The 12,855-nt window shown below is 34.2% G+C and overlaps 1 long non-coding RNA gene across 1 annotated transcript; it reads right to left on the reverse strand.

The window, feature by feature from the left end:
- Positions 1-475: 475 nt before the first annotated feature.
- LOC149784704 (uncharacterized) lies at positions 476-11,480 on the reverse strand. The gene is made up of 3 exons (XR_016414181.1): positions 11,194-11,480; positions 5,289-5,338; positions 476-613 (listed from the first exon to the last, which is right to left on the reverse strand). It is a non-coding gene; the product is annotated as an uncharacterized LOC149784704 (long non-coding RNA).
- Positions 11,481-12,855: the final 1,375 nt, after the last annotated feature.

Raw genomic sequence — 12,855 nt, forward strand, 5'->3', positions numbered from 1 at the left:
CTTAACCTTTGCAATACTGCCTATTGTTGTTAACGGAATAACGCTCTAGAATCAGGTGAGCCACATTCACACACAAACTATTATGGAATACAAGGGATCCATCTAGCTCCTTATGTATAGTCAGACTTCTCAACTTCACCATCAATGCCAGTCTGTGAACACGTTTTTTTCATCCATGTGTTTGTCACAGGATCCTTATATGACAATAGGCCATATAATCCATTGGCTGTTACATTTCCTGTCCATATTTTACAAACACTATTATGTGCTATTACAGAGTTTAATGAGATAGATTCGAGTCACTAAATTCAAATAAATGAACAGAAATACTTTTTTTGCAACGGTCGAAGTTTTGTTCTCATAATTTGATCCTTGCTCATTATTTCATGTTAATTCATTTTAACTGTCTTTCTTAGTTTGAACAAATCACGTGACCGAGGGATCCATATCATTATACAATGAATTTTAATCATGTCCTTGAACTAATATTTCCCAACGGCATAACTCAGCCAGGTAAGGTGTTATCTATTCAGTACCTAGCTATCTTTTTGCTGCATGCTTCAGAAATTCTCTGCATTGACTGGTGGGTTTGTTTATAGCGTCACAACTTTGCCTGGGAAGGTAAAATAAATACATGTCGAAATGTAGCATTCCAGATAACTCAGGAAGCTTACATTTTGAGTATTTTATACAAATTTTGTAAGTATCATTTTTCTTTATATGATTATTATACTACACAAATGAAGATTCGTATTACACGTGATCATAATGAGTATTGAGCAGTTATAACAGCCAGCGTAAGTCTAAGTACATACAAACGTAGCCATCTTACCTGTATTCACAATTACGGTAACTTCTAGATAGTCAGTGTATTTTACAAATATTCTGACTACATAACTACGCATTCCTACCACCAGTGTTCACCATTACGGAAACTCATATCTAGTCAATGTATAAACTGCTATTGGAATGATATTACTAACGAGAATATTTATTATCCACTATTGACATATATACATATCATGGTTGAGTTCAGACTTTTAACAGATCTATCAACTTCCAATCGTTTCGGTAATGACTTGAATGGAGGTCGGTAGTGATTCTAAGAAGCTCTCTGTTGTATACATTAGTTTAATGGCATAATTTTGTAAGGTTTAATATTTTGGAGACAAATATTTTGGAGACTGAAATATCCTTGAATTAATAGTTTGCAACACAATCAGCTAGGTATTGTGTAATCTGTTGGTTACCTAGTTTGTTCATACATGCTTCAGAAATGCATTGCAGTGATTGGCGGGTTCGTTTAAAGCCTTGTCTGGAAAGGTAGATAAAGACATGTTGCCGAATGTGATATGCCAGCTATTTCAGGAACCTTACATTTTAAGGGATCTGTATACATTTTTTAAGTATCAGTCTTCTCTGTCTGATTACTAAACTACACAAATGCACATTCTTATTACCTGTTTTCACAATGGTTGTGGGGCATTTACCTGCCAGTATCAGTCTAACTACATAAAAACTCAGTCTTATTACCCGTATTCACGGGGGCCCCGAGTGGCCGAGTGGTCTAAAGCGTTCTCCGTTACGGATCACTGCCATCTCACCTCTGTCTGCGTGGGTTCGAGTCTCGGATTCGGCTAATGTAGGTATGTGAGAAAACTTGCCAGTAGCTTCTCGTGGGTCGGTGGTTCTTTCTGGGGTTTTCCCGGGTTCTACCTCCACCATTAATACTGGCCGCCATGTATAGCCTATCGTGTGCTGAAAAATGGCGTTAAACCCTAAAACAACAACAGCAATTACCCGTATTCACAGTTACGGTAACTTCTGTCTAGTCAATGCATTTTGCAAATTTCAGTCGGGGGCATTGAGTGGCCAAGTGCTCTCAAGCACTTATTGTTCCAGATCGCTGCCATCCTACCTCTGCTGAGTACGGATAGGTAGTTTTGTACGTTTCTTCTTGTTTCAAATCGCTATATTCTATAAATTGGTATTGTAATAGATAATATAAATACACAAATAAATAAACAATAAAAAACCTATGATCCATCACATTCATGATGCGGGTAAATAGAAGTTTATTTCTTAAATTAAGATGGTTATTGTTTTCAAATATACGAATTGAATTTAAATACTGACCTACGACAAATTTCATTGGCTGCCTTATAGCAGAGTTTCTAGTGAATATCGTTGTACGACAGATTTAATTAGACGCAATGTGGTACAGTTTTTAGCGACTATCGTGTACGACACATTTCGTTAATGGTAATGTGTACAATTTCTAGTGTCTATCATGTACGACATATTTCATCGGCTGTAAAAAGGTACAAATTAGAGTGATATGTACGACTATTGGCGACTAGAAGCAGCTGAAGATATACGATGGCTTGCTTTCATTATTCATAAAAATGCCCCGGATATATGAGAAGGTTGTGTATGAAAATGCATGTACAGCGTAATTTCTTGATATGCTTGTCGTTATTTTATAAATTTAGTTTCCTCTGACCGCTCTCACCCCTATATTCAGAAGCCAAAGTTAAGATATGTTAGCCGATCTACACCTAGACGGATAGATCAAATATTTGAGTGCATTGCAGTAGACATGATGATGACATATTTACTTCACGAGTGTCTTCCCTTAGTATGCAATGTAAATTAACCAATAGCGTGTAAAAGTGGCGGCCGCAGATGGTGTAGGCAAATGACTTAAAATGGATACGTTGTAGGTTTTAATATCGAACGTCTGATTACATACCAGAAAGAAGCCATTAAGTCGTATTTGAGGAAAAGGATGTATTTGTACAAACACGGACTGCAGTGGAAAATCGTTTATTTATGAATCCATTCCAGTTTTGTGCACCCCTGGTCTTGATCATGGAGGACAGTATTCAAATTTGAAGAACTTGATTTTAATTCGATGCGGCGTGTTGTTATCGTATCCAATGAAATTCACAGACTCGAAGCACTGAAATATCTGATTGATCCGCCCAGGTGTAGATAGGCTAACATATCTGAACCTTGACTTACGAAGTAGCTCTCATCCCATGTTAGATCTAACAGTTGCAAAATTACTATGGTAGACTCACCCCATAATAACAGTAAAAACTAGCTGTATCCAACACGAAATAAGATATAGGAGATGCCAGAGGAACTCACACACGGGATAGGAGATGTCAGAGGAAACTCCAACAGGGGACCCAAGATGTCAAAGGTACTCAAACTATGATAAATTGAACTCAGCTGCTGTTAACCTGTTTAAAATGTCCAAGATTGCATCGGATGCTGTATCATAATACAGTTTTTCGTCGCGTTGACAAAAAATGATTCTGCCTATAGGGTGGAATTGTGTAGACTCAAAAATAATGTTTCATTGCTAGTGTCCTTCAGCAGGGCGCCAAGTCTGGTCAAGGTTAGCTCTTTAAGAGGTATGCATGAGTCCGTTATATGTGTGGTCAGAAGCGTGATCTGCACGATAATGAGGTGAAATGGCAATGATTGGTAAAGGCGAGCATTTTAGACCAATCGGCCAGTCGACCCAGGATTATTTATAAAAATGATTTACATTTATGTTTAGGGGATTATTTATTAGAATGGTTTACTTTTATGTTTACTGGGGTTATTTACTAAAATGATTTACTTTTATGTGTAAGGAATTATTTAATAAATTGATTTGCTTTTCTGTTTCCGGAGAATATTTATAAAAATGATATACTATTATGTTTACAAGAATTTTTATTAAATTGATTTATTGTTCTGTTTACAAGGATCATTTACTAAAATGATTTACTTTGATGTTCAAGGGATTATTTGTAAGAATTATTTACTGATTTGTTTTCGGGGATTATTTATTAAAATGATTTACTTCGACCAGGTGAACAAGAATAAGTGTGTAATACACACATGTTTAATATGCTAGTTATTTCTCCATCATTAACTTTTTTCTCAGTAGCTGACTCTGAACGAAAATTCATTATAAAGGAGATTAACAATATTATTACATTATGTTTGCTGGTGAAATACTTTTCCCCACTTTGTTTGCAAAGCAATCATACATGGCGTGTCATTTTACACATACTTATGATCTAGACATAGTGTTAGAGTGCTTAATGCTACATATTTATTTGATTCCTAAGACATTATTCTTTTACACACAAACTGATATGTCAGTAAGTATTTCTAAATTAAATAATAGTTATATAATATATTTTGGCTGTAATTTGTTCTCTATCTTTTGCAGCCATGTCCTTACATTAGCACTGTGTTAGGTTGACAATTCACTTCACCTAGAGCCACAGTAAATTTAAACGACACGATGGCCACACCAACATCACAATATGCTGCTTGCAGGTTGGTCGTAGATAGGACTTTGATACTAGAAACGGAAGGTATGTGATAGATAAATTGAATATAACAACTTAGACACAGATAGCATGATCTACCCTAATCGTTAGACAGAGAAAAGTAGCATATAGATGTATCCTTTAAATTTCACCAGTGTAATGTCAGTTATGTATATTAATCTGCTCATGAACGTAATTTATTCCTTTTTATACCGAAAGCTTCTATGAATCTTATTATCAGGGTTGACGCTGCTTATTTCAATGTTAACAATCTTGCTATCATCATTTACTGTGCTATATAAATATAGAACATTTTTTTTATTATATATTTGGTTCAAAATTGACAAATCAACATTTTATTATCCTTAATGATATATTGCACTACATCTATCTTTGACCAAACTCTTATCCCATTCAAACTTGTAAACAAATACGCATTATCACTGAAAATCTCACATTGTTGTTTTATGTTAAACTCGTGAAATATTTTCATCAGCTCCCACGAAAAAAATATTTGAATTTTCACAATATTGTAATGAGTCAATATTATAATATGCATTATTTTTCGTTCTTCTACATGCAAAGAGAAGATTATTAATTGGGTCTAGGAACTGCAATGTAACTTTTTCTAAAACAATCACGGGTCAATATTTGAAATAATGTTATAAGTTGGGGCACGTTATGGATTTATCTTTTTTAATTAAAATTACGATTCGGAAATGCCCTTGCAGGGAATGAAGAAGTTAAGCAACTTTTTAAAGACTTTTTTAAAGTAAACTAGGAGCTCGAGTCTTTTCTTTTACATTTGTGTCTGAGGAATTGGCGTATTTTGGGTAGAGAATATATAGACTATTTTCGATGCATTTCAAATTTACCTACGATTTAAAACTTATGACAAAGATGCAGTATTATTTAAACATCTTAAACCGGCACACTCTGTAAATTTTGTACCTATTACTCCCCAGTCCATGCGTATTCCTTCCCAGTCCATGCTTAATATCCTGAGGATAAAGATAAGAGATGAATATATTTTAGGAACTGCAATCTCCACCTAGCTTCGATGGAAAATTAGCGAAAATATTTTATATTTAAAAAATTGTTGATGAATTTAAATCACCATGTATTCAAAATATGATCTGTATTCAATTTATGATATCATAAATTAATTTACGATATCATAAATTCATTTACGAGAATATATCTTCACATTTAGGTTATCAAAAATGGTTTCATTGTGCGATATTATACATTCAACTATATGACATACAATCATTTTTATATCGTAAAATATCATATCATACTTCGATTGTTTGATATAATAATGAAATCTATTGCATTTAAACTGATCAATCCAGATTATTCAAAGTTTTAACCAGGGTGATATTCTCTGAACTCTCAAACCCATAATGAAATGCAAGAAAATATTTAATATATTTATTTAGTTACTTAGTTGGACTTCACCTACATCAATTTTTCCTTTGTGGCCTCAAGTATTGTCATGCAATGCGAAAGTAACTAAGTAACAAGTTCAAGTATATGAGATCAATGATAAACTGAAAGGAAATGTAGATAAACTGCAACTAGTACAAGATATGACCAGCTCAATATATATATGTGTGTGTGTGTGGAATAAATCACGTTCCCTCCGGCAAAAGATAGAAGTACTGGGGCATGTAAAATATGCCATTAAAAAATCTAAATCAATTTTTTTCTTCACAGTTCTGATATTTAAAAGGTCAATTTCATACATGTTAAAAAGTTTTCCAATAGTTAGCAAAGTCATGTGTAACACAACTCTTGATGATTACGCGGAAAATTTGAATATTTTATTTCTGTAATAAAAATAAGGAAAAAATACATTCCCTTAAAAATGAAAAACAAAAAATTATGAGAAAAAAAAGAAAACGTTTTCAAAAGCAAAATCGTTAATTATGGAAGCCTCTGTGGTCAAATAAATTAGGCTACCTTCCTCCATTTCACAAACTAACATATGTGCACGCATACAATTGTGTAAAGTTTGGAAATTAAGAAAATCTTTTGCGTTTCACAAACATATTTCTTCAGAAAATTCCGTACGTCTAAGAAACGAATTTGCGTAGGCTCTTCTTTCGTGTGAAAGCTATGAAGCTATGGGAATGAGTGTACGCATGAATTTTTTTTTTTAATTTTACTTTTTTAGTACGGAATAACCCGCCACCTTAAAGCACAATATATCTTATAGCCTATTCTTGGGCAAGACACTTAACCCCAATTTTCTACTTCAGTTAGTGTAGATGGTATTCCAATATTCCGATTACCTACACGCAGTCCCCAACACAGCCGCTCCATCCTCGGGCATCCACTATCCGAAGCTTTCAACATTCTCTACATTTTCTCTTGAAACATGATTCCCAGTATAATAATTCTCTCCTAATCAGTGTAACAATTCAGATTCAAGAACAAACGAATGACGAACGAAAATCAATCTTTGCGAAGACACTTTATCCAAATTGTTTCAGCATTTAATAACCTACTTGTGTTGCTGTGTGTAAAAACACCAAAAATCAAACTAAACTAAATATCTGGCAAAACGTGCAGATGGTTTTGAAAACAGAAAGTTCACTGACCCTTAATTTGCTACACAATATCATTTTCTGGTGGCAAACAAATATGATTATAATGAAGAAGAAAGCTAAGTGGAACATTGCTTTTTGCACGATTATTTTTATAAATATTTCAAACATTGGTGCACAAGTCATATATTTTCTCATAAAACATTGATGAAACACTTTACAACTGCATAATACATAAAGCTTTAGTTAGCCGAAGAAAGCCCCCCCCCCCCCAAAAAAAAAACAAACATAAAGAAAACACACGAAGGATAAGAATAGCAACAACAACAACATCAGCACACAAAAAATAACAGGAATAATCCTCAAGATAACCGTAATCATCACAACAGCATTACATAAATAATAGAATTAACGAGCATTGTACATGACCATATTAACAACGATAATAATATACAAATTTGGTGGAAATGATGTAGGTACTGTTATACTTGCGACAATTATTTTGATTAATAATTTGATAATGATGACAATGGCGAAGATGATAACATTTTTTAAAACGTTCATCCTCAGTTATGTTGTTACCCAACTCTTAAATCTAAAGTTCCAGTTATGTGTTATTGTTAAAGTTTAAAATCCAACCTATGAATAAACAGTTAATGTACGTTACACTTGATAACCCCGTTGCCCTTGCCTTCAATTCCACTGAGTATACTTATCAAAGTACATCAGTACTATGAATTATGCAATAAAATGTCGGAGGAGAAAATCACACCCTTTGCTAATTGTAGCACATTAATTTAGATTGCATATAGTGCCAACAGTGGTAATGTTGCAGAATGGTAATTTTTTCAAAATTCTTTGGTTCATTGAGCGAGTAATTATTTTCTTGCGGCGATGGAACACAGGTCTGACTATGTTAAACGGTTTAAGGACATACGTCACTATACCGTGATGACGTCACAATGAAAAGCTCTGTGAGCCGACAAGTAGACTGGATCCCTGTCGTACTGGCAGGAGCACTGGTTAGCCTTGACCTTTTCTAAAACAAAATGGTCACGAACACTGTATCTAATGTAAACAAAATGGACTATGTGCAGATGATGACGAAATTTATGTGCTGATACAAATCAAAAATAAAATTATTGGAGAAAATAATATGTGAAACTTTAGATCTAATACTACATCGTTTTGCGTTTTAACTGTTTTACTGATGAATGTGTTACAAATTGGGGGAGCTCTATAACACAGCAACGGTATTTGGGATTTTGAAAAAAAAAATCTGTTTTGCTATGTTTATCTGACAATAGATTGTTCACACGTTCAGAGTGCTAAATTTAACCTATTTTGTATTGCAACTAGCAAAATGTTTTATGTAACAGTAATTTTGGTTTGTTTTATCCATGTATCACCACCCCTACCTAGTCCTACCTGACGCTAATATTTATGTACCTAAACAAAATCAAAATGTGCTATGTCTTATATGTTTGACTACACCCCTACCCAACCTGTAAACAATGAACAAAGGTGTTGATTTTTTTACGAAGGGACATGTATAATGTTCACAATCATTTGGACAGAAATAAATTAAGGAAACAAGGGATGCTTTGCACAATTTTTTGTTGTGTACGGTTGATTATGTTGGTTGGATACAGTTCATATGCAAAATGATATGGCAGTGAAAAAGTCATTTTTGCTTTTGCTAGGTTTAAAAATGTGCCTTGTAGGCCTATACCTAAAATATTGATCTAATTTATTAAAATACAATTCTACAGTGAAAATAAAGTGCAATACACACACACATACCAAAAAAAATTATTATTTTGGGCCCCTTGAGGTCATTGGCAGTGATAAAATTGTCTTCTTTGCAGTTTCATACCTTAAGTTTCAGTATAATTAATTTGAGTGACACATATGAGAAAACTGACATTAATAATAATAATACCAACAATTGCGCAAACAATGTTGTTGTGTGACCTGTTCTAAACGTGATGATATTTGTTCCACTAGATGTATCCATTCATCTAGTTTCCTCAATATCCAAACTTGATCCAAAATCAGTATGCCTACCTGTGGAAGTTCTTAAAAGTAATTTGCATGACATATTATGATGTTGATTTCAAGTTGAAGGCTTAAACAATTCATTTCGTACCAAACAGAAAAATCATCTGCAAAATAAGGCAAAAAAATGGAAACTTTAAATAATCAAAAATTAAGAAAAAGAAGTTCATATGATTAACTTGTTTTATTGATGTCTCCGACTTTGGACATTGGTTTACCTGAATGAGATGGAGTTATCACCGAGGTATAGACAAGCATGGCCCAAGAAATGTAGACCCAAGTGATGCTGCAGTTGCATTTCTTATGAAGAGCAAGCGGGTATATTACATTGTAACAGCAATCTATTCATACCTTACACATCCATAGGGGCACAATAAGCCACTGCAAACTTCAGTTTAGGAGTCATGTACTCTAGTGATGGCACAGATCTATTTCCTTGGAATATGGAGTCATAGTCATAGACATTAGTGATGGTACAGTTGTATTTCCTGGGAATATGGAGTCATAGTCATATACCCTAGTGATAGTGCCATTGTATTTCCTTGGAATATGGAGTCATAGTCATAGAACGTAGTAAGGGTGCAGTTGTATTGCATGGGAAGGTCGAGTCATAGACCCTAGTGATGGTACAGTTGTATTTCCTGGGAATATGGAGTCATAATCATAGACACTAGTGATGGTACAGTTTTATTCCCTGTGGAGTCATATAACCTAGTAATGGTGCAGTTGTATTTCCTGGGAAGGTTGAGTCATAGACCCTAATGATGTTCGATTGATTTCCCACAGGACAGTGGCGCACATTAAAATGAATCATCCCTCTGTTCAAATTTTGCAGAGTCACATGGGAATGAAATGTCAATGCAATGTTAAGTTTTGAAAACATAGTCTTAGAAAAGAGTTTGTCACACAAAATTGAAACATAGCTGAAGGCTTATGACATGCAGGTTACTACCTACTTAGGGAATAGGATACAAATATTTCACTGAGTGGATACACATACAACTTTCCAAAGAGACGACGTGCACAAGCCATTGATAGACAGACAGATAGATAGATAGATAGATATTCAACATTTTTAAATGAACCAAACCTTGAGATGTTTTAGAATGCATTCATCTAGTCCAGAGCATTGATAGCATAGTTCTTATACTTTGGAGATTGAAGGGAGCTGTTTTAGAAGAAACAAATGTATTTTCATCCTACCCACTATATTAATGCCATTCTGCTATACTGATACTTCATACATGGAAATGAAACATTTACCAAGGTGAAGTTAAGGGAATGTTATTAATAGTGTGGCATACAAGTTCTAATTTTGCAGGTCAAAGAGAAACATTTTTCTTCCTAGAAAGTCAAATATGTGAAATCTGGTACAATAACATAAAACCTAATGAGTTAATCTACATATGTATATCAACAAATATATCCTGCCAGCATCAAGTAGTTGTTTCTAAATGGAGCTAACAGTTTTTGGTTAAAAACGTCAAATATTTTAGTAAATGTATACAATTTGAATGGCACGACAACTTATTCAGGCCATCTATTTATTATAGCAAAATATGCCTACTACATGTAACTTGTCCCACATAAGTGATCGGTGATTAACCGTGTCAGCAAGTTTTCTTGAAATAAGTCTCATTAAAATTTTTAAATAGGCGTGCAAGATTATAGACAAGGAAAGAGTCACCAGAACTTAAACATATCTAAATGCCTACTGAATATAACTAAATATATGATCTTGCCTGGTTTGACTCAATTTCATTTTTCTGTTTTTGTTGAGAGCTTGCATAAATGAAAAACAATGTTTTGGTAGAAACATTACCTCCAAGAATATTTTTTTAAAAATTGAATGAATTGCTATAATGGCTTCAAATTCCAATCAGAATCTGTATGTTATGCCTACCGGTACTAAATTTCATTGTCTGTTTCAAGTAACTTTGACTTAATCTTCATTTCAACATTGTGTGCAGCGAGTCAAATGATTACAAATGGGTAAAAGATGAAAATCTACCAGCAGGGCATGCAATTCTAACTGGGTTATTTCATTTAATGTTAATATGCCCAACAAATTCCATTTGTCAACCAGAAATGATTTTTATTAATGCTGCTTACAAACATGTTAAAAAAATGTACACAAATAATTTTAAAATAAGGTCAGCAAATCAGATCTTTGAACCCACTCAAAATATATAAATATCCAGTCTGGTTTTGTCTTACTTAATGGTTGTTTTCAATAGCATGCTTACAGTTCCAGCCTGGAGGATGATGAATGGACAGCCACAAAGTAATTTGACTCTTCCTTGGGTAGAGACCTAAATTATGAATGCAATTTATGTAATGCTTAGTACATATTGTATCGAAACAAATATTTCAATCCTACAGTTAACTATTGTTGAACATGTTGCTGTATTAGTAACTATTGTGTATTGCTAGAGATAAATATCAGATTGAGTCATTGTGAATTATATGTCAACAGAATGAAATTTGTTCCAAACATCCTCCCCCAATTGAGAATAGTGGTTTGGGAAACATGATGGAGCAAAACAAATTCCTTGGAAATAGCGATATTATTGAATGTTCTTTGTTTCTTCATAGAAAGGGTTTAGTAGGGCCAAAGAACTGTGAAGTTCCTGTTATTAGTCAAAGTCAAATACGTATACCCTACCTGCAAATTGATGATAAAAAATATTTATGTGTGAATTAGTTTTTACGGTTTGATTAGGTAATACCGGTACAAGATTTAGTAACATCAAAGTTCTTTAACAAACCAAATGGTCTCCACAAGTGTTAATTGGTAACCTGATTTGTACTTATATGACTTCTTCACTACTGAGTTGATTTGAAGTGAACTGTTTATTTTATGGTGAAGACAAATTTATCATCAAAAAGCACATATACACTTTCTCAATTCCTCCATGTCGATGTATCAAAATAGGAAAAAGTTATATCCCTTCAACACTGCTTCTAACAAGCATGTTAGATTTTTGTTGTTGTTGTTGTAGGGTTTAGCGCCATTTTTCAGCACAAGATATGCTATAAATGGCGGTCAGTATAACTGGTGTTGGAAGAACCCGGGAAAACCACGGGGAAAACCATCGACCCACGAGAAGCTACTGGCATGCTTTCTCACGTACCCACATTAGCCAAGCCTGAGACTCAAACCTACGCAGACAGAGGTGAGATGGCAGTGATCCGGAATGGTGAGTGCTTTAGACCACTCAGGACCCCCATGTTACAGATTTACTAGAATGGAAGGGTGATGATGGTAAATAATATTATGCTAAAAGGACTTCTTTGATTGGATTGGTGAAAGAGGGGAAAACATTGTATCAACTAATCCAAGAATAATATATAAAAAAAACTTGTATAAAAGAATCATGTTCCTATCTTCTGATTAGAGTTGGCAATAGAATTTTATTTAAAACATTATCTGAAACTGCAAGGTATTTTTAGAAGTTTGGAGTGGAGGTTGGGGAGGGGATATTCGTTAGAGGGTGCTCTTCTACAATGTGTGGAAATTTAGTCTCAGACAGTAAATAAAAAACACAGACTATTAGCTTCCTTTCCATGAGATGTTGTGGCTTGAAAGCCATTTTTCAGTACAGGATAGACTATACGTGTTGGCCATTATAAGTGGTACAGGAAGAACCCGGGTAAACTCTGGTAAAATCCACCAACCAACCCAAAACTACCGGCATAATTTCTCACATACCCACATTGGTCGAGTCTGAGGTTCGTACCCAAATGGACAGAGATGAGATGGCAATGATCGGTAATGGAGAGCGATGTAGGTAACTCAACCAACTGGGCCATCCCAATGGTTTCCCGTGATTAAAATTGATAAAATTAAAACTGATACAATTTGCACGTGAACTTGAATAAATATGAAAATACTTTAAGTGCTTTCG

The sequence above is a fragment of the Sinohyriopsis cumingii genome, chromosome 14 (assembly GCF_028554795.1).
Source record: "Sinohyriopsis cumingii isolate HCF-2022 chromosome 14, ASM2855479v2, whole genome shotgun sequence".
Lineage (NCBI taxonomy): Eukaryota > Metazoa > Mollusca > Bivalvia > Unionida > Unionidae > Sinohyriopsis > Sinohyriopsis cumingii.